At 44.6% G+C, this 22,511-nt stretch overlaps 1 long non-coding RNA gene across 2 annotated transcripts in view; it reads left to right on the top strand.

The window, feature by feature from the left end:
• The window catches only part of LOC137517495 (uncharacterized), a 64,867-nt gene extending 45,083 nt beyond the window's left edge, over positions 1–19,784 (top strand). Inside the window, exon 3 of one of the 2 annotated variants that reach the window (XR_011020547.1) lies at positions 19,597–19,784. This is a non-coding gene — a long non-coding RNA (uncharacterized lncRNA). Of the gene's footprint in view, positions 1–16,664; positions 16,835–19,596 lie in introns of those variants that run through there. The other variant, XR_011020546.1, reaches the window with a different exon arrangement.
• Positions 19,785–22,511: the final 2,727 nt, after the last annotated feature.

Raw genomic sequence — 22,511 nt, 5'->3', positions numbered from 1 at the left:
GTTCACTGAAAAAATCCTTATGACATAATCCACATGTTTTAGAAGCAGGAAAGTGACAATGAGGAACGGATAACTAAAAAATTAGGTGGCTTTAGAGGTCATTGTGCACAAGGTCCCGTTTTGTCAGGAATATCTTGCTATAGAATCACATGATCAGCAAGTAAAGAACACCTGAAAAGTTGTAAGAAAAAAGTTTGATACTTACCTCGGTAGCGGGAAGACTCCGGATGGTCAGGTGACTTCCCCGATCATCCTACAGCCCAATGTTCCAGCTAAGGTCCCTTTAAACTTATTTGACTTGTGGTCAAATAGGTTTCTTGTGGATTAAAATGAATCACTCTTGTTCTTTTTTAGCACATTACTAACAATCAGCACAGAATATAATAAATTCAGTGCTGTAGACCACCACAGATTTATGACAGGTTTAAAAACCTTTGATCAGGATCGTTAACCCTGATGCTAGATGGGCATCTAGCATCCCCATATACTCTGTACAGCACGGCGGAATATGTTGGCACTATATAAATATTAAATAATAATAATAATATTACTACAATCAGTGATGTTCTACGGCTAAATTCCTTAGTAAAACGTTGGTAATGTTTACAGATATTTTACTATGGCGAAACCTAACCCTACTCTCACACAGAACCCTCCCTCTACCAAAGTCTAACAGCTCTCCCAGTGGTGCCTAAACCTAAGACCCCCCCCCCCCCGATGGTGCCTAACCCAACCTCCCCGGGTGCACCAAACCCCCCCCCCCCCCCCCAAAAAAATCTTAACCCCCTCACGGCAAATCTGCGATACTTGGCAAGGAAGGTAAATTTTGCCCCAGGGAGGCGCCTTGATTAGCAGCAGTGACTGTACATTATGGCGCCATAGGCACTAGGGGCTTCCGGAGATCCCAATTCTGGCAATGCATAGTGGGCGCTCTAGTGCTTAGGATTTCTGCAAGCCTTCCTTGCCACATAATGCGGCCATTCTAAAAGCCGCAATTTGCTGTGCACCTTCCTTTGCCGCAAATTGCGGCTTTTATAATAGCCACTTATGGCGGCCCTTTTTTCTCCATAAGGGCTCCTACGCCCATTTACCTGATTCAGAATCTGACATCAAGTCTCTGATTAGATATATACATAGTACATGCAGATAACACCAAATTATCTACAACTTTTCTGTGATTTTGGTTAACCATTTTTAAACCGACAAAGTAAAACTTAAAGGTTAGAAGAATAATCCTGCATTCAAAGATAAAATACTTTTATTTTCACTGGGATATTCCAGTTAGTAAATCTTAGCACTAGGAAGACGGTGATGCATTGCTTTTATTTCCCAGCCGCAAACGTTGCCTAAGAAAATGTATCAGACGGAGGCTTCTAGCCACATATCATGTAGCAGCTAAAGCAAAAAAACATGCAGATGTAAATGCTGTTCACCTAACACCTCTTTGGTATCTACTCACACTCACCAATTTCTAACAGTTTTGTCCTTGAAATGGAAAGTCGTACAACCTTTCTAGATTGCATCTATATATTATAAGTACAGATTTCAGCAGTTGTCATTCTATAAATCCATTTATTCTGACCTATCTCTGATTCTAGGTATCTCTCACAAGCTGCGCATAAGCTGCCAAAAGCAGGGTGGAAAATACAACTGACTTTTTCTGCAACATATAGTGCAGCTATGCAGTAAAATACTGTATATATATTTACAGTATATACCATAGTGTATCTATATTATGTTGTATATGTACTGTCCAAAGCTAAAGTGTTAATTCCATTTTAATGTACAGAGTACAATAGTTAGCATTTTTGCAGAAGATGATTTACAGTAACCAGCCAAAATATTACAACCAGCTATATATCTTGTGAAGGTCACTACTATGCTGCCAAAACAGCTCTGATCCATCAAGACAAGAATCCCACAGGAGCTCAGAAGAAGTCATGTAGTATCTGACAACTGATGTGCAGTCCAGTGTCCATGTCCATGTTTTCATATGGCCTCTTTCACACTATAAAAAAACTGAAGCCTTTTCACAACCCATTGCTTTGAAGAGAAAAAAATGCATTCAAATGCAATGAACAGCAAAGCATAGCAACACATTAAGTGTAAAAGGGCCCTTATGGCCCTTTACACTACATTAGTTGCTTTCAGTTATAACTGAAATGACAAATGATGTGCAAGATAATGTCCATGTTTCCCTTTGGCTCAATCAATATTACTGGTTAATGGAGTGCTGACCCTGAAGCTGTTACAGGGTCATCTCCATTTTTAAAATGGAGGACTGAGAATTCCATCATTCACCGTGGGCAAACAGGGTGCGGGAGAGGAGAGAGATTGATGAGCAGATTATGCGGGGAAGTAAGTATGACATGTGTATGTTTATTTTGACTTTAATTTTTGAAATCAAGTTTTTTTTAAGTATGCTAACACTAAGGGTTTTATATTCTGAGGCCTGTGTACTTAAAGTGAACCTCCAGACTAAAAATCTACTCAGCAGCACTGAAAAGGCTTGGGGCTTGATTCACAAAGCGGTGCTAACCTACTTAGCACGTCTAAAGTCTTTAGACGCGCTAACCAGGGTGCTAAGTAGGTTAGCACTGGATTTCTCAATCAGATCGCGCGCTAACTTTGCGCGCGCAAAGTTTTACGCGCGCAAAGTTTTATGCGCGCTAAATCCCATAGGCTTTAATGGGCACTTTGCGCGGTGCGCCCTGCGCTCTGTGCAGTGTGCGCGTAAAGTTTTACGCGCGTAAAGTTTTATGCGCATAAAGTTTTATGCGCGAAAAGCTGGTTTAGACGTGCTAAGGGGGTTTTCACAGGCGTGCTAACAGTTAGCACCGCTTTGTGAATCAAGCCCTTGGTGTTTCCTTAACAGTTGCACAGCATCAGAACTTTGTTTTTCATACCAAAGCCTCATTTATAGCTGACTAGAAGCTAAGCTCCCCCCCCCCATCAAGGAAAACTGCCTGGGCATTTTCCCCCTGATGCAGTGCAAAGCATGATGGGATTTCCTATGTTGATGTTCTCTTTGCCTAGCAACTAGGAGGGGTGATCAGGACACAAAACAGTTGGAACTGTGTTTCATGCTCCCTGTCACCTCCTTTCAACCGAAAAGATGGCTGCCCTCGTGAAATCAAACATTTGCCTGTTCTTTTAAAACCGAGTGGGAAAGAGATTATATTACCTATCTATTTTAATAAACATAAATAATGTAACTTAATGACAGTATGTTTCTTTAGGCTGAAGTTCCTCTTTAAACTGCTGTTTTGCTCGTAACAGAAATATTTGGACCAGTACTTTTAAAAAAAAAAGATTCATTAGCTAGAAAAGAAAATGTACCTAATTGTAAGTTTTCTGCTTTCACACAGGAGATCTCATTGTCATTTATTTATTAACCCCTAAATCATTCAGTCATTTCTAGAGATTCTCTGATTGTTTGCTTTGCTGGAGAAAATATATGACCCTACTATCGAGTTTGTTCTCCACTATGTGTCTCATTGAATTTTTGTCACAATCTTGCTGTAAATTTGCACAGTAGGCTATGATGCTGTTTCATGCTATCATCCATCTGCTTCCATGATATGATGGTAAGGGCTCATAGCCTTGTGTTAGCCCACCAACAACAACAGGAACCAAATCTAAATATAACTTTAAAGCAGATGCATTACGCTAAGGCATATAATGTAATTAATTTAGATGCATGTTACTGTGAAGACTGAATACGGAATTCATAGGTAAATTTTTGTTTATCAGCACAAGGAAATATAACAGCTGTTGTGCAACCGACAAAACAGAACCAATCACTTCAGTACTGCAGTAATTGTGATATATAGTGAACTAGACATATTTAATAACATAGCTCAAAAAACAGAATTGTATGTACCTCTAGGTAAGGAGAGATGACCCTGGGCTGACATGCTTGCTGTATGTGGACAATAAGGAAATGCATGTCCATGGTGGAGATACACACGTTTTTCACTGTTTTTATCTTTTTAAAACGTTTAATTGTATTGTGCACTCGCATATACTGTTTAGTTCAAATCTACCAGTATTCCATCAGGATTGAGTGCTCTGGGGATGACGTATAGCTGGGGCTACCTTAACAAAAAGACGTGTTACCATTGTACGTGTTTTTTGTTTTCTTGTGATTAGAGATGGCTTGAACCTCTGATTTTTGGCTCGCGAACCTTCGCCAAACGTTCGATTCGCGCAAACTTTCCCAAACTGCAATAGACTGCAATGGGGAGGCGAACTTTGAAAACTAGAAACATTTATGCTGGCCACAAAAGTGATGGGAAAGATGTTTCAAGGGGTCTAACACCTGGAGGGGGGCATGGCGGAGTGGGATAGACACCAAAAGTCCTGGGGAAAAATCTGGATTTGACGCAAAGCAGCGTTTTAAGGGCAGAAATCACATTGAATGCTAAATTGCAGGCCTAAAGTGCTTTCAAACATCTTGCATGTGTATACATCAATCAGGGAGTGTAATTAAAGTACTGCTTCACACTGACCCACCAAACTCACTGTGTAACGCACTGCAAACAGCTGTTTGCGTAGTGATGGCCGTGCTGGACTGGTGCGCACCATGGCGAGATTGCTCTTCCTCAGTGATATCAGGTAATGTCTGACTGCCTTATCAACTTTCGATGGTTCTTTCTCTACCATTGTTAAAGCTTACATCTATTTTTTTAAATACTTATTCTGCTTGCTGTTCAGTACCTGCAACGAGAATCTTTTATGGAGGGCAAGTCTGCCATTGTGAGTGACGACTGGTATTGGCCGGGGAATCCTGGTTCGATTCCGGTCCGGAGTGGGAGCCTAAGAAACGGCTACCACCACCACACATCCAAGGAAGGCAGCAGGCATGCTGTGGCCAAAGGAGCAGGAATGGCTATCACACATCCAAGGAAGGCAGCAGGCATGGCATGCACATCCCGAGGTAGTGACCAAAAATAACAATACAGGAGCACGTTCGAGGCCCTGCTGTATATGAGATGAATCAACTTTAAATCCTTTAACGAGAATCTTTTATGGAGGGCAGGTCTGCCATTGTGACCAGGGGTAATGGCCGGGGAATCAGGGTTCGATTCCGGTCCGGAGTTGGAGCCTGAGAAACGGCTACCACCACACATCCAAGGAAAGCAGCAGGTCCTCTATTCAAGTGAAAGGTATGCACTGACTGCCAGGTATAATACAATGTGCAGTCAAAGATGCAGTGAAAGGTATGCAGTGACTGCAAACAGCTGTTTGTGTAGTGACAGCCGTGCTGGACTGGTGCGCACCATGATGAGAGTGTAGGTAAATGCGGCTTTCCAGTCCATATGGTTGTCAGGCTGAGGTAGCTGAATGACAGAACAGTGATTGTCCAGCTGATCAAATTTGGTTTGTCCGCAATGAAGCAACGACCTTATTATCTTTGGTGTGCCACCCCCCGAGACACTCATATAGCCGGCGGTCACTGCTTCATTGTGATACGCAAGCTCCTTCACCACAGCTAATGTTAATGATCACGAAGGGGAATGGGCACATGTACATGCCTTTTGTTTTGTTGTTGCAGCTGCACTGCAGCCAGAAAAATTAGGCAGGCATGTACACGCACCAGAAACATTATTATTAAATTCAGGAATCCACCTGGAGTCCTGGACCCTGTTGGTGGTGACGGAGAAGGCAGTCAAGCGGCCTGCGGGCAGAGGTGCTGTGTGGGGAGCGACTTAGTCTTGGGGCAGGCAGCCAGTCACACAGCGTGCAGGCAGAGATGCTGTGTGTGGAGACTGACTTAGTCTTTGGGCGGGCAGTAGCCCTCCGGGATCCATGCCTCATTCATTTTGATAAAGGTCCGGTACTGAACACTTTTGTGACTTAGGCGACTTCTCTTCTCAGTGAAGTCGCCTTCACTGAGAAGAGTCGCTGCGCTGCGCTGAAGGTCCTTTCTGACAGGACGCTTGAGGCAGAGCAAGACAGAAGTTGGATGGCAAATTGGGACAGCTCTGGCCACCCAGTAGTCCAAGGGTTCATCGCTGCTCACAGTGTCTACATCCACATTTAAAGAGACTCTGTAACAACATTTTCAGCTGTATTTCTTCTATCCTACAGGTTCCTAAACCTAATCTAATGTGATCTGGCTTACTGCAGCCCTTTTTGGTTGCAGAGTCAGTGTAATAAATCAACGTATCTATCTTCTGGGGCTGACTCTTCAGTATTTATCTGTTAGGCAGGCCCCCCTCCACGCCCCTCTATGCTTGCTCCTGTGAGTTACATTAGGCAGTCTCTGCTCTCTCAGACTGTGAGGCTGCTGACCAGGAAGAGAGCTGATTATTTCAATCTTTGCCGTGAGACATCTTCCTCTGGCTTTGGAAGGATCTGCCTGGGCTTTCACATGGTGATTGATTCCTGACACAGGCAGAGGGCTCCAGTCTGCAGGCTCGGATGAAACAGCGTGCCATGCTGCAGTGCATCAGGGATGCTGGGAGAAAGAAGGTAAACAAACTAATGACCTCTTGAGATTCAATCTCTTGCTGTTCAAAACGAAGGCTGTATACAGCCTGCTTGTGTATAGATGTTTTTTTTATGTGTTGACATACTTTACAGCAACCTATACATCTTGTGCACACTGACTGGAAGCGGCCCGGGCACACGCTCTGCCCGACGTACTTCCAGTTTTGGCAGCCATATTGGTTGTTTACAAAACACTTTGTAAAAGTGTTATTTTATGGCCAAAATAGTGGCGGGGAGCAGCGAAAATGACGCAGAAGGGGAGAGGAGAGCGCTACAGACAGGGTGAAATGTTTATTTTATTAACTTTTCTTAGGTACAGATTCTCTTTAGGGCCAGGTAGTTGGCTACCTGCCGGTCCATGCGTTGGTGGAGGGTGGATCCGGAAGCGCTAAGTCGAGGCATTGGACTAAAGAATGTCCGCATGTCCGACATCACCATGAGATCGTTGGAGCGTCCCGTCCTTGCCTGCGTGGACATGGTAGAAGGATTACTGGCAGTAGTATCTTTATTGCGTTGTGCTGTGACATCACCCTTAAACGCATTGTAAAGCATAGTTGCCAGCTTGTTCTGCAAGTGCAGCATCCTTTCTGCCTTCAGGTGAGTTGGTAACATGTCTGCCACTTTGTGCCTATACCGAGAGTCTAGTAGCATGACCACCCAGTACAGCTCATTATCCTTGAGTTTTTTTATACGGGAGTCCCTCAACAGGCTGGACAGTATGAAAGATGCCATCTGCACAAAGTTGGATCCAGACATACTATCCATCTCCTCTTGCTCTCCCTCAGTGATGTCAGGTAAGTCCTCCTCATCCCCCCAGCCACGAACAATACCATGGGAACGTCGAGCAATGCAAGCCCCTTGCGACGGCTGCTGCGGTTGTTCTTCTGCCGCCGCCGCCTCCTCCTCTTTCAAAGAAACACCTTCCTCATCATCGAGTCTGACTCCTCTTCCCCACATGACTCTTCCTCCTCCTCCCCCCTCTGTGCTGCCGCAGGTGTTGAGGAAACATCTGGTTCTGTTGAAAATTGCTCCCACAACTGTTCCTCCCATAACTGTTCCTCTTCACACTCCTTCATAGCTTGATCCACCACTCTACGCACGGCACGCTCCAGGAAGTAAGCATACGGGATCAAGTCGCTGATGGTGCCTTCACTGCGACTCACCAGGTTGGTCACCTCCTCAAACGGCCGCATGAGCCTGCATGCATTTCGCATCAGTGTCCAGTTGTTGGGCCAGAACATCCCCAGATTGTGTCCTTTTACTGTAATTGTACAGGTACTGGGTGACGGCTTTCTCCTGTTCTAGCAGGCGAGAGAACATGACCAGGGTCGAATTCCAGCGAGTCGGGCTATCACATATCAAGCGTCTCACCAGGCAAGTTGTTTCTCCGCTGAATGTCCACAAAGCGTGCCATGGCCGTGTAAGACCGTCTGAAATGCACACACAACTTCCTGGCCTGCTTCAGGACATCCTCTAAGCCTGGGTACTTTGACACAAATCTTTGAATGACTAGATTCAGCACATGTGCCATGTAGGGTACATGTGTCAACTTTCCCAAATTCAACGCGGAAATGAGATCACTGCCGATCTCCAGCTGGTGCGGGGTAAGCCACTGATCCACCTGTTTGTTAAGAGCAGCCAGGAGAGCTGGTCCAGTGTGACTCTCCCTTTTGAGGCAAGACATGTCTAAGATGGCGTGACACCATCGTACCTGGCATGCAGCATTGGCCCTGGGGAGATGGGGCTGTGTAGCTGGAGAGGAGATCGCAGCACCAGTAGAGTTGAACTGCCATTTAGCCAAGGAGGAGGGCGATAGCGAAGAGGATGTAGCAGGAGGAGAAGGACAGGAGGTGGCATGAGGCCTGCCTGCAAGCCGTGGAGGTGTCACAAGTTGGTCCGCTGCACAGCCACATACTCCCTGCTTGCCATCGGTCACCAGGTTGACCTAATGGGCTGTGTAAGTAATGTAGCAGCCCTTGACCGCGCTTGGCAGACCAGGCATCCGTGGTCAGGTGGACCCTTGACCCAACGCTGTGTGCCAGAGATGACACCACTTGCCTTTCCACTTCACGGTACAGTTTGGGTATCGCCTTTTTAGAGAAATAATTGCGGCGTGGTATCTTCCACTGTGGTGCCCCAATGGCCACAAATTTATGGAAGGCCTCAGAGTCCACCAGCTGGTATGGTAACAGCTGGCGAGCTAACAGTTCCGCCAAGCCATCTGTCAGACGCTGGGCAAGGGGGTTACTTGCAGAAATTGTCTTCTTCTGCTCAAAGATTTCCTTCACGGAGACCTGGCTGCTGTGGGCAGAGGAGCAGGAACCACTCAAGGGCAGAGGCGGAGCGGAGGAGGGTGGCTGTGAAGGTGCAAGGGAGAAAGCGGTTGAAGATGCTGCACCTGAAGGAGGAAGAGGAGAAGGAGTGTGGCTTTTCTTTTTTGTGCTGCTTTTGCTCTGGTGCTCTTCCCATTGCAGTTTGTGCCTTTTCTCCAAGTGCCTTCATAAGGGCCTTGTCCCTATGTGGCTGTTGGCCTTTCCACAGCTCAATTTTTGGAGGCAGAGAGAACAGATGGCATTGCTCTGAGGCAGACACACTAAAAAATTTCCAAACCGCTGAGCCCCCCTGGAGTGATGGCACTATGGTGGCATCAGCAGCTGACGTTGAAGGGCATGTTGGCTGGCTGTCCATTAGGTGGCAATACATGCCGCCGGACACTGCCACCAGCTGTTTCTGATGATGAGCTCCCCCTGCTCCTTTCAGCAACTTGTCTCCTCCTACTCCTCTCTGGCTTCCCCTCTGAACTGTCCCCCTGTTCATCTCCTCTATTGGGAACATACGTGGGATCCGTATCATCGTCATCATCATAATCATCATAATCATCCTGCCCAGCTTCGTTTGCCTCAGACACCTCCAAAACTGCACCAACAGCAGGTACTTCATCATCCCTCTCTCTTACGTTCATAGTGTCGCCTAACTCAGACACCTATGAGGTGGTGTAACTTGCTTAGCGCCTTCATCTGGTTGTAACAATAATGGCTGTGCATCAGTGATTTACACACCAAATAATTCCTGCGAACTGTCAAATGTAGCAGATGTGGTACTTGGAGTAGTGCTGGTGGCTGTGGAAGATGAGGTGTTCTGTGTTAAATAGTCAACCACGTCCTGACAACCGTGGGAGTTGATGGGACACGCTTTCTACTGAGCACTGTACTTTGGTCCAGGGCCGCACGAAATCACATCACCACGACCTCGCACAGACCTGCCGGGTGGCCTTCCTCTGGGTCTGCCTCTACCTCTGCCCCTACGTGTTTTTTCAGTTTTGTCTATATCGAGGAGGATGAAGTGAAAGGTATGCACTGACTTGACTAATACAATGTGCAGTCACACAGGTGCAGTTAACAGGTATGCACGGAGTGGTATATCACACTGCGTGCACTCACATAGGTATGTGGGTGCACTGAACACAACAGGTAGGTATATGCAGTGATAAGGTGGGTACACTGAACACAACAGGTAGGTATATGCAGTGATGAGGTGGGTGCACTGAACACAACAGGTAGGTATATGCAGTGATGGGTATTACAATGTGCACCTGTCACACACAGACAGGTAGCGGACAGGCACACTAACACTGCGTGCGCTCAGCTCACGTAGGTAGGTGGATGCACTGTGAACAACAGGTGGGTAGGTATATGCAGTAATGGGTATTACAATGTGCACCTGTCACACACAGACAGGTAGCGGACAGGCACAGTGACACTGCATGCGCTCTCGTAGGTGGGTAGGTGCACAGTGAACAACAGGTAGGTATATGCAGTGATGGGTAATGTGCACCTGTCACACACACAGGTAGTCACTGAATGTGCTGGGCCTGGCAGTGGCACACACAGTATGAATTATCAAGGCTGTCTATGCAACACAAGGGTCAGTGGTACACACAGAAAAAAAATAGATCAAAAGAATCAGCAAGGAGCAAACTAAGAAGCCTACAAGAGCCTAACTAATATTTCCCTATGAGAGAGTCTGCAGCAGCTGTCCCTTCTCTATTTACTGCAGGCACATGAGTGAGTAAAATCGCCGTCGATGCCTGCCTTTTATAAGGGGGAAGTGGCTCCAGGAGTGAGTGTAGCCTGATTGGCTACAATGTGCTTGCTGACTGTGATGTAGAGGGTCAAAGTTGACCCTAATGGTGCACTATGGGGGCGAATTGAACTTCCGGTAAAGTTCACGGTTCTCCCCGATCGCAAACCACCGGAAGTACGCCTGGAACCGTTCGCCGGCGAACCGTTTGGGCCTTCTCTACTTGTGGTATGTGTTATAACAGTATGATGTCAGGCTCTGTAACACATAGCGTAGTATCTTATCTTCTGCTAAGACTTATCAAATCAAAACAGGAGTTAAAAAGAGTACCTAATCTCAAGATTAAGAAGGTGATCATACCTGGAGCTTCTTCAGTGTCCCCAGAGCCTTGACAAGGTCCTCCAGCACCCAAGGCTGGGACACCAAAGTGCGCCCCTCCATCCCTTCCACCCCAGCCGTCGCACACTGATTACTACTAGACTAAGAAGCGTCACAGGCCCCCTAACGCCTATCCCCCCCCCCCCCCCCCGCGCGCCAACACCTTTCTCTCTAGTTATCTGGCCTGCAGTCACTGCCATGTATCTTCAAACACAATAGGGGAGTGATAGCTGAGTGAGTTGTGCGCTCCCTCCTACACTGCGCCCTGAGGCTGGAGCCTCTCTTGCCTCCGCCTTGGCCCGTCCCTGAGTGTCCCCATAAGTGTGTGGCCCCTCAGATAAGCTGGCCTTGTCGTGTTGCAGCTATGCCCCCATTCAAAGCTTTGACTGGACTCACTTAGAGCAGAGTGCATGCTCTATCCACTCTGTGCGGCCTCTTCAACTGCTCTCCTGAATGGCTTTGCACACCAGCTGCAGCTAGGAATGTCCCGGACATGTTTAGAATACATACGTACCCTGACCTTTCAGTCATCCATTCTTCTTACCGATCTGCTTCCACATCGACCCTCTGTAAATCCCTGCACTGGCTCCCTATCCGATTAAGGATACGTTTCAAGATTCTATGCCTGGCCTATAAATCTGTGCATAAAACCTGCCCTACCTACATCTCGGAGCTTGTTCACAGGTATACACCAGGTCGTCCCCTCTAGTCCTCCAATGACCTTCGCCTAACTGTCCCACGCATTTCCCACTCCCATGTATGCCTGCAGGATTTCTCAAGAGTCATCCCCACCATAAATTCTTAGGGTTCAGGCACACTATAAACGCTTTTCTGAGCGTTTGCGATTGCTGAGCGCTTTCTGAGTGCTTTTAAAAAATTACTTCCATTAACTTGCATTAAAATTGCAGTAAAATTGCATAAAAATCACAGCGATTGCGTGCGTTTTTACGAGTCCACGATTTTATGCGATTGCAGCTATTTTTATCATGATTTTAATGCAAGTAAATGGGAGTGATTTTTTAAAAAAAAACAACTGACAGCAATGCAATGCAGCACTGCCAGAAAACTGATGCAGAAAAATGCACATAGAAAACTGATAGCCTTAGGTCTGGTTCACACTGCAAGAGGTTTTTCTAAGCACTTGTGATCTGAATAGCTCTTGCTCATGCAATGCTATGTGTGTGTTCTCACTTGAGTGACGTGATTTTATAAAAAATTACCCATAACATTGCATTAGCAAGAGCTTTATTATTATTATTTAGTATTTATATAGTGCCAACATCTTCCGCAGTGCTGTACATAGTATATATTGCCTTGTCACTAACTGTCCCTCAGAGGAGCTCACAAACAGTCCCTACCATAGTCATATGGTCTATGTGTATGTATTGTGTAGTGTATGTGTTATAGTCTAGGGCCAATTTATGGGGAAGCCAATTAAAGGGGAGCTGAAGTAAGAGGTATACGGAGGCTGCCATATTTATTTCCTTTTAATCAATACCAGTTGCCTGGCAGTCCAGCTGGTCTATTTCTCTGCAGTAGTGTCTGAATAACACCAGAAACAAGCATGCAGCTAGTCTTGTCAGATCTGACTTTAAAGTCTGAAACACCTGATCTGCTGCATGCTTGTTCAGGGGCTATGGCTAATAAGGCAGAGGATCAGCAGGGCTGCCAGGCCACTGGTATTGCTTAAAAGGAAATAAACATGGCAGCCTCCATATACCTCTCTCTTCAGTTCCCCTTTAACTTATCTGTATGTTTTTGGGATGTGGGAGGAAATCGGAGTGCCTGGAGGAAGGCGAAAGCGCTAACCACCACGCCACCGTGCTGCCCTCTACAAATCACTAACACTAAAAAAACTCTTACAGTGTGAACCAGCCCTAAGGGCTATGACACACTACGGCACTTTTAGCACTAATAAAAATTAATGGAGCATAGCCCACAGTGCGATTTATAGACATTGCAATCACTGGCCCTGTGCAATTTGTACGTGATTTTTGGAGCAATTTAATTGAGCAAAGTGATAGTTCAAAATTCTCCAAAACACTCCAGAATCGCTCAGTATTCAGTTGCAAAATTACTCTGAGCATATTTTATTTTGAAATTGCAAGTCGGCTCACTCTGCGCCCAACTCATCGACGGCAAAATCATGTGTACGCACAGTATGACCCTCTTCACTTGGTCTGTTTTACAAAATAACCATTACTCTGTACACAGTTGCTTACCTATCAGCTACTACAGTGAAGCAATGGCTGGTATAAGCTTTGTCCAGGGAAGCAGAATGTCAAAATTCTCATTACTGTGATACTTCAATAGATGTTTATAGACTACACCGAGCATTACAAACATTTTCAGAAAAAAATGACAAGGAGCTGTAGTTTCACTTTAATGATATGACACAACTGCAAACTTGCTAAAGATCAGAAGAAATGTCAACAATATCTAAAACAAAGTTCACAGCCTATTTACGACATAGATGACGGCATTTATTACAGGATAAACAGAATGGGAAGCAGAGCCGAGCATATGTAGGCAGCACTGACTCATTAAGGGCTTCAGCCTGACACTGAACAGGATATGGCAGAGATAATACTATTAAGTAACAGAGGGAAAATGTATCCTAAAAGGATAAAGGTGGCCATTTGGCAGCCGATCAACCATCCGAATTGATAATTATTATGGACTGGGATGAAAATTGGTACTGCATGGCCTATCGACGTTTCAACCGATTTTGGGCCAAAGTCGGTCAAATGTATCGATCCCACATGCTGGAAAATCTGTGGGCGATCGGGTGCGCGGGGGTTACGGCGTGCAATATTGTCCTTCCAAATTTTATATACCGTATGCCCCTTGGTGCACGTGCATTAAAATACATTGCATTAATATACCAGAATATAGCATGTGGCGTGTGTGCGACGTCACACACATGTCCCACATGCTATTTGTTGGCAGTCACGTGGGCTGCCAATGCAGGAGCAAGTGGACACTAGTGGCAACAGTAGAAAGGTAAAGTAATTTAATGCACAGGCACTGGGGAACACAAGTACAAAACATTTTGGGGGGGGGGCAGCGAGGATGTAGCAAGGTTGCATCACAAAATATTTCTTGGGCGATCTGCTCATACATTGCTAGACACTAAGACTTAGAGGATAAGAGCAGTTTGAGATTGGTGATTAGGAGGCCCTTTCAATAAATTTACTTTAACATCTTTAAGATTCATTACACAGCTGACCCTATTCCTTATTTCTGTTATGATCAGTTATGTATTCTGTGTAAACTGTTGATCCTGGCACCAGTGGTGTGCTCAAGCTCCCCCAATGCACAGAGTCTAACAGTTCCGGATTTCTGGGAAGGCCTCAAAGGCCATGGCCTAGGGCGTTAAAAATCAGCAGGCTGCAGGACTTTGAGAGATAAGAGGTCACATGTCAAAGTAAATCATCTCTCCTGCTTTGCTCCGGTCTGCCTGGATTCCAGAGATCCCTGCAATGCATCTCTCTCACTTGTGTATATTGTGTTTGAGGACAGTCAGTATGTGTTGTCACCTGATGATTATGTCCTCTGTATGATGGTGGGGACATACAAGCTGCTGTGAGAAGTGCCAGCCTGGGTTTAGTAGCAGAACTCTTAGGTTCCGTAAGTTTTTTTAATGCACACATTCAAAATCACAAACAGGAATCTTCTCCCTCTGCGCTGTCAGATTTATTACTGGTCTGGTCAGCTCTTGAAGACCTGAGACCTGTTAAATGTATGGGTTTTTTTTTGTTTTCCTAGGGAATGACCACAGCATTCTCTGTGCTACAGTTTAACTCTTTCATGACTCATTTTTGAAGAGCATTGTACTTTGCTAGCTAGTTATCAGTGAAACATGATGGCAATTACTGTATATTACATTTATTTATATTTGTAAAACAAACTATGTATCTCCTTCTGATGCTGAATGTATTTATAGTTGTGTGCTCTAACATCTTGTTAGTATAAAGTCTACAAACATATACAAAGTCTGAAGAAGCCAAAGGCTCACTGCTTTTATTTACAGTTAGCTAATAAATGTTATCATTCTGTTTAAAAACTTCAAAACTTCCTACTGACTCATTTTAAGATCTGTCCTTCCTGTCCCTAAGTACTATATTGTCACTGTTTATAGAACATATATCTCAGCATGTGTAGTTTAAGATCTTCTACTTACATGTTCTCTGTTTTGGATGAGCTTCTTTCAATAGCGCTGCCCTGTCACCTGTTTGTGGCTCTGACTGTGGCCAGTCACACAGAGGACAAAGAAGCAACACATGCTCTGTTTACTCACACTCCTTGCAATTTCGCACTCCTGCCCAGATGTGCACAGCAGCCGAGGCCGGGAATGTTTTGGGCATGAGTACATAAGTGCTGCTTATACATGAGCGTGATTCGGGTGTTGTGCATTCAGGCAGGAGTGAAAAATGACAGGGAGTGGACAGAGCATGCACTGCTTCTTTGCCGAATGAGGGCAGAGCGATTGCCACTCAGAGGGTTGGACAGTTTTTTTTTGGGGGGGAGGACTGGGGGGAGGGCGGTTGGTGACAGCCGGCCTATTGCACTTGAAAGTACAAATCCAGCCCTGGAGTCTAAGTGGCTATTGGTCATCAACAGAGCACCTTACAGAGTATTATGGGTCATCTCTCCTGGTAGGCTATGGACTAGTTTGCTGCAAATAGCCACTGGTTTGTGGCTCCTGGAATTGACCCAATGGAAATATAAAGAACAGGGTCTACTACAGTGTAGAGTACAGACTGTGGGGTGCAGATTGATGTCTAGAGGGAAAGTAAGGACACGCCAATGGGTCAGGGCATGTGCCAGGTAAAGCAGTGGAAAAGCAAGCCGATAGTTGGAGCAGCCAGCAAACAGTCAAAGTAAAAAAATCCAAGCAAGAGAGTGGAACAGCAATCAAGGAAGGCCAGACTAGCTGTGGGTCACACAAAAGAAGCAGACTAATATAACTTGTTACAACAGAGACATAGCCCCTCTCTGAGGCAGCACAGGGTACAGTAGTCATTGAAATGCTCAGCCATGTATAAGGATGCAAGATCCTTCAGTTTATGCATGCACAGAAGAGTCCTTCCACACATAGTTCCTTTGTGCAAGCACAGAGTGCCCTTTGAAATTCACTCATGTGCCATAAGCTGTGTTCAGAATTCCATGAGCATCCTTGTGTGCTCTCTAAAGGTACACACACTACATAAAAGTCACCCGATCGGCCTTTCATCGTGAGCCACTCAATGTCTAGCCGCCGTCTTCCATAGCAACAGAGAGCATCATTAGCCTGAAGGCTAGCAATGCATCTGTAAAGCATTTCTTACAGAAGTTTTTGGCCTTGACAATGTTTAATTAGGCATGTCCTGCAGCATATTTATGTCCTGCAAGGAAGTAAGAAGGGGAGAAAGAGCGTATTAATCATCTGTTTTCACAAAAAAAATCACAAAATTAAGATGCACTTACATTGATGCAAGGCAGGGCCGGTTCAAGCCTCAATGGGGCCCTGGGGCAAAATTAACCTGGTCCCCCCTGACTCCTCCCCCCACAACATATTCATCCCCTGGGCCACTGAGTCAACTGCCGCCCTCCCCCCAGATCTACACCCCTCAACTTCACTGTACTCCCCGGGCCCCCACATCATTTTTTGTCATTTATCCTGGTGCGCTGCTCCATTGATCGATGCACTTTTGTCTTCATCCTTACAGGGCCACCTCTTCTCAGTGACATGGCGCATGTTATTACCTAATGAGCTGCAATGGGTCATGGTGAAGAGGCAGTGATCAGGGATGAAGACATGGAGAATGGATTGAGCCGCACACTGGAGTGTTGAGCTGCTATGCTGGCAATATGTTGCAGAGGCTCCGGGGAGCACAAGTCAAGGGGAGACCTGGGGGCCCAGCAGCACTTGGGGGCCCTGGGGCAATTGCCCTCTTTGCCTCTATGGTAGCGCAGGCCCTGATGCAAGGATAAAATAACATGTAGAAGGCTGCCCAGATTTCAAATCTCCACCCTGAGGTCTAGCCAGGACCTCGGATCACGGTGGTGTCTCTCCAGCGAAAATAACTGGAGGTGCGGGGATGTCGGGGGCGTGACCTCTACTGCCTCAGTGCCGTCACATCACTACCAGTTTCAGTGTTACCACTCTTTCTTCAGCGCAAAGGTACAAGGGAAGCTCTAAAGGGAAAAAATTAACTAGAAAAAGTGAATTTTTAAAGAAGAAATGATTTTATCTACTCCATTATATTTGGAGTGTGTAGCTTGCGCTACTCTTCCTTATGACATCACTCTTTTAAAGGTCCACTAGTCCAGCTCACCTCAGACTTTATCCTCTTGACGCTTTTCTGCTCTGCCTTAATAAAAAAGACTTTGTGGAAAAAGTTGTCAGATCTTCCCAGAATACAATTCATCATCCACTTGGCTTAATTAGTTCACTTCTTTCATTGTCTCCCTGAAGAATGAAAAGTGTGTCTACTGCAGGTGGGTATAAACGATGCGGAAATACATCACATTTTCTGACATGAAACTTTATTCATCCAGAATAAAATAGTGCTGAATGTACTATTTAGGAATTTAAGTAGTCAACTGAACACAGAAATATTACGCCAAAGCTTTTGTTTCAAGTAATCACTTTATCAAACTGGAATACAATTTATCATTTAAATATAGATGTTACAGTCTGAGTTGTCTGCTAGAAATACATGACAAACAATTCCAGATAAACCAGCTAAATATAATAGCTATGGCTTTAAAGATGTCTGGGAGTTATTTATTGAGTATGGATTACCTTAGGTTACATACTTCACTATTTGTTCTGTAACTTAGTATCTGGTATGTCAGATTCCCTTGATGTTTTTGTATTCCCTACTCTGTTTTTATTATCTAAATCAGAACTTTCCATAGTTTTAAATGTGTAATACTGTTATTATTTTTTATGTCAATATTTTTAAGTCCTATTCTATTGAATAAGCACTGCAGTGGTGTGCAAAACATTTTATTCTTATTTGCATACTTCACTGGGATTGTTAGGGCACTCCTCCAATGAGATCAGAAGGAAGGACTTTTGAATTCCCAGAAAAACAGAGTGAAGTATGGTCTGGTGTTCTGGAGCAGATATTGTCATGAATGATACGGACGTTGAGACGATTAGCGATTCTGTATCGTTCCGCACAGCAGAGCAGAATGTCACTTTCTGTTTAGACGTGCAACAGATGTCTTTTCCTTCTCTTCTGAGTGAAAGCAACCCCATCCCCCACACTGAATTAGAGTCCCTTTCGTGGCCAATGACACAGAGGTGTAATACATCAAAGGTTGTTCTAGCTGGTCTCACTCAGATGCTAATTGAGCACTAAAAGTTCCTTTCATCACAGGAAAGGCTAAGGCCAGTTTTCCCAGCGGGAGTACAGCCGAAGTGGCTCCGATTAGGAATAGATCTAAATGCATATGGTTTATGATTTTGGTCTGTTAAATGAAAACCGTGTATAGCACAGCCATGAGATTAATATAGTCTTATTCGTTAAAATCTGCCCAATGTGCTGATATAAAATTCATAACCATAACTGATCCGGTTATTGGTGTACAACCCTTCTTGGGGACCGGACAGCCTAACGCACTCATGCAAGATATCATATTAATCGGTATTTTCTGACAAGTATGAATCTGCTATCCACCTAAATATGACACGTTTAGTTTATGCGTTACAGTCTTTTACCATTTAATCTCAAAAACCTCCTAGGAGGGGGTGGACTGTCATTGGTGGGTAATTCAGAGGGGGCAAGCGTAGCCACACACCCAAACCAGCTTCATCAAAAGCACATTTCCAGCAGGCAGACTTTAGTCCTCCAAATCCCATCTTCACAAGAGCCTGCTGCTGGTAACCAGAGGGCCATGTGGTTAGCAGCCATCTTGGAACTGTAACATCTGCTTGGATTACAAAATATACCTAAAGGTCTATGATTCTGAAACGAAGGACTTTAAATTTCTTTTCCCAGAAGGAAATATCCCCACACAGACTGCATTTCGGCTAAGTAAACCTTTCACAATTATTCCCTTTCATTTTAAGCTTTGTGTGTATAGGTTAATTAGTGTATGTAAATGTGTGTAATGCATTTTTGTTATTAAAACATTTAAAAATCGTTTAGCGGTTATGACCTGTTCCTGAACATACACAATCGTGCTTACTCCTCCGAAAACGTTACCTTGTTTTCTAGAATATCTTGTATTTATAACTTGTATGCTTGAATCGGGCACAGATAGACAGATCTGGCGCCAATCCCTGCATACAGCTAAGGGTTAACTTACAGTGTTCGCAGTGTGCTAATATATTTACAGTCATGTGCTGACTCACATGTGGTGGCAAGTATTTAAAATGTATGTGTGTGGTGAATCCTTTGGAGTCAGGACGCTCCTCCCGGCTAGTCGGTTCATAGATTGCGAATCCACATATGAGCATCTATGCGCAAAGCGACAGCGAGACCGAGTTTCTGACTCTGAGTGATTGACCCGATCAAGGATCAGCCCATGCGGTCTATGACAGATATGCTGATGTCAAAACAACAAACATCGATTCGGGTAATACCTTTAATGACTAGCTTTATATGGTTTATTGCAAGCTTTCAAAGCATTAATTTTCTTCACCAGGCATTATAGAGATGTGGATCAGAACCGTCCCAGTTCTGTATAACGCCTGAAACAGAAACTTTAAGTGATGGACTTGAGAAAGTGGGCGAAATGATCGTCGACCTTCCTCCGCACCTCTTACTGGTTGTCATGTGCCTGATAAGTAATGCTGTTTTTTACACTCACTGCTGATTGCAAAATGGTTTTATCCTGAGAAGATTGATTAAAGAGTTGGAGTTTTAGTACTCTTGGATTCATTACTCTCCTGTTGAGCAGAAACTTGAAGTGAACCCAATGTGAAAATAAATTGATAAGATAAAAAAATTATATTTATCTTCCTACGCCTAAAAATGACTTTTTAAAATATTCTATGGTTTTATTTTATATTTAAACATTTACAAAGTAGGTTGAATGTTTTACTGTCTCTAATCAGTGGCAGCCTATCAAGTGTCCCAGAGTTAGAAAAAGGTCAATAGTTCATGTAGTTTATGTCCTCAAAAGTTGTATTCTGCAAGGAAAACTTGTATGGCTGTCATTTTTCAGTGATGTTTACTATATTCCTGACAAGGTACTGAAAGGACAGAAGCTGTCACTCTGTGAGCTGTTAGTGTAACGATTGTGGAACTTTCTCCGTGATCAGCGCACAACGCGTGCGCTGATACGGCGGAAATCCTCCACAAGCGTATATTTGCAGGCACCCAGCAAAAGGTGCTACGCACCCGTAGAGGGAAAATTCCTGTCGGCAGATGGCGCTGGGGAGTGCAGAGGAACCAATCCTCTGTACCTCCACAAATGCCAGACAGGAATTTGTACGAAGCGCAGAACGCAATCGCAAGAGAGGAGATTGCGAATGAGAACGAGCAAAGGGACAGGTTGTATGTGTGTGCGCCAACCTAGTCGCCACCCCGCGACAGTGCACACACAACAGCAGATATGAAACAGGAACGCGATCGCGAGAGGTGCGATCGCCAGACGTGACACAAGGCAGATCAGAACAGAAATACGAGGTTAGCAAAGGCACAGCAAATCATACAATGAGGAGATGCGGAAAATAACAAACGCTAGCTAACCGCGAACACCGCACTCATTCGCAACAGTCCACGTGATAAGCACAATAGAGACAAGCACGCCTAACTAACCATCAACAGACAAACATGAAACAGAGGACGCGAACGCTTGCTTAACGGTTACCTCACTGAGCCTCCAGCAAGCGGTCGTAGCAGACAAGACAGACACACGAAAACAGGGACAAGCGAGAGATAGGATCCACAGCACTAGCAAAAAGTGGCTAGCGTGATCCAGGAAGACAGAACAGAAGGATCCACAGCGCTAGCGAAAAGTGGCTAGCGCGATCCCAGGAGACAGAACAGAAGGATCCACAGCGCTAGCGAAAAGTGCCTAGCGCGATCCCAGGAGACAGAACAGAAGGATCCACAGCGCTAGCAAAAAGTGGCTAGGTAGCAACCGCTGCACCAGCTATACTCCAAGAACAGAGATCAGAACCATTTCCTGTCGACCACCATTGGGACAGGACAATGGCAACAGAACAAACAAACAGATAAGCAATCCTAACTGCACTAGGGAAAATCTGCCTAGCGCAGATTCAGGAATTACTCTAAGTTGATCTTCAAACAGAGAGTAAGGCTGACACCCCACCAGGGGTGTTACATAGGATGAAATCCTTATGAACAGCCAAGCATTGTGGGACACACATAGTACTTATAGTACACACCTCCAATGAATGTGGCCAGGCAATTTGCATGACAACGTATGCAAATTCCTCAGCAAGCACAAGCTGCAAAACTGACAGAAGCTCTTCTTTCCAGAGTCCTGCAGCATGCAAATCTACACAATGGTCAAAAAGCTGCCTGCCTGCACAGGCAGCTGAGCAAATCATCACAGTTAGTCATTAAAGATATTACCAGAATCAATGTTTGTTGGTTTGATGTCAGCACACCAAAATAGAATTATTATATTTGTGGGAGTTGTTATCCCTACAAAACGTGTTGAAAACAAAATATGATTTTAATGATGACTTAGTATGTCTGTTTATTCATCTCTCCTCTAACAGTCTCCCTGCTGTGATTTGCACTCCTCTCTATCTAATCTGAGAAGACTCTCACATCCAGCAGCCACACAGGCTTTTTGAAGACTGATTTGGAGAGCGCAGCTGATGTAACCCAGGCCCATATGCAATTCAATTTTTCACCTGAGTTTTCACCCAGGTGATATTTTTACAAATAGTAAAAAAGTGAATTTGATATGGCCCGCAGTCTCTTCCATAACACAAACAACAACTTGCCACATACACCAGTTCCCCAGCATACAGAGGCACAACCTCATACAGCTGGTCACAAATGCGGGGTCACCCGGCAACACACACCAGGTGAGACCTCTCTATGTTGCACTTGTGTTCTTTTATACATGTCATTGAATGTGATTGTCATTCTTTCTAGTACACTACAGTTTGATCACACACTGGATTTGTCCAAGACATTCAGTTTACATAATATTGCTGGTTTCAGAGAACTTACTTTAACCACTTCCCAACTGAGGGGTTTTACCCCCTGACCACCAGAGCAATTTTCACCTTTCAGCGCTCCTTCCATTCATTTGTCTATAATTTTATCATTACTTATCCCAATGAAATGAACTCTATCTTGTTTTTTTCGCCACCAATTAGGCTTTCTTTAGGTGGGACATTATGCCAAGAATAATTTTATTCTAAATGTGTTTTAATGGGAAAATAGGAAAAAATGTGGGAAAAATTTATTATTTTTCAGTTTTCGGCCTTTATAGTTTTTAAATAATGCATGCTACTGTAATTAAAACCCATTAAAAGTATATGCCTATTTATCCCGGTTATTAAACCGTTTAAATTATGTCCCTATCACAATGTTTGCCGCCAATATTTTAGTTGGAAATAAAGGTGCATT

This window comes from Hyperolius riggenbachi, chromosome 5 (genome assembly GCF_040937935.1).
Source record: "Hyperolius riggenbachi isolate aHypRig1 chromosome 5, aHypRig1.pri, whole genome shotgun sequence".
Taxonomy (NCBI): domain Eukaryota; kingdom Metazoa; phylum Chordata; class Amphibia; order Anura; family Hyperoliidae; genus Hyperolius; species Hyperolius riggenbachi.
This window is presented reverse-complemented; position numbering and strand designations above follow the sequence as displayed.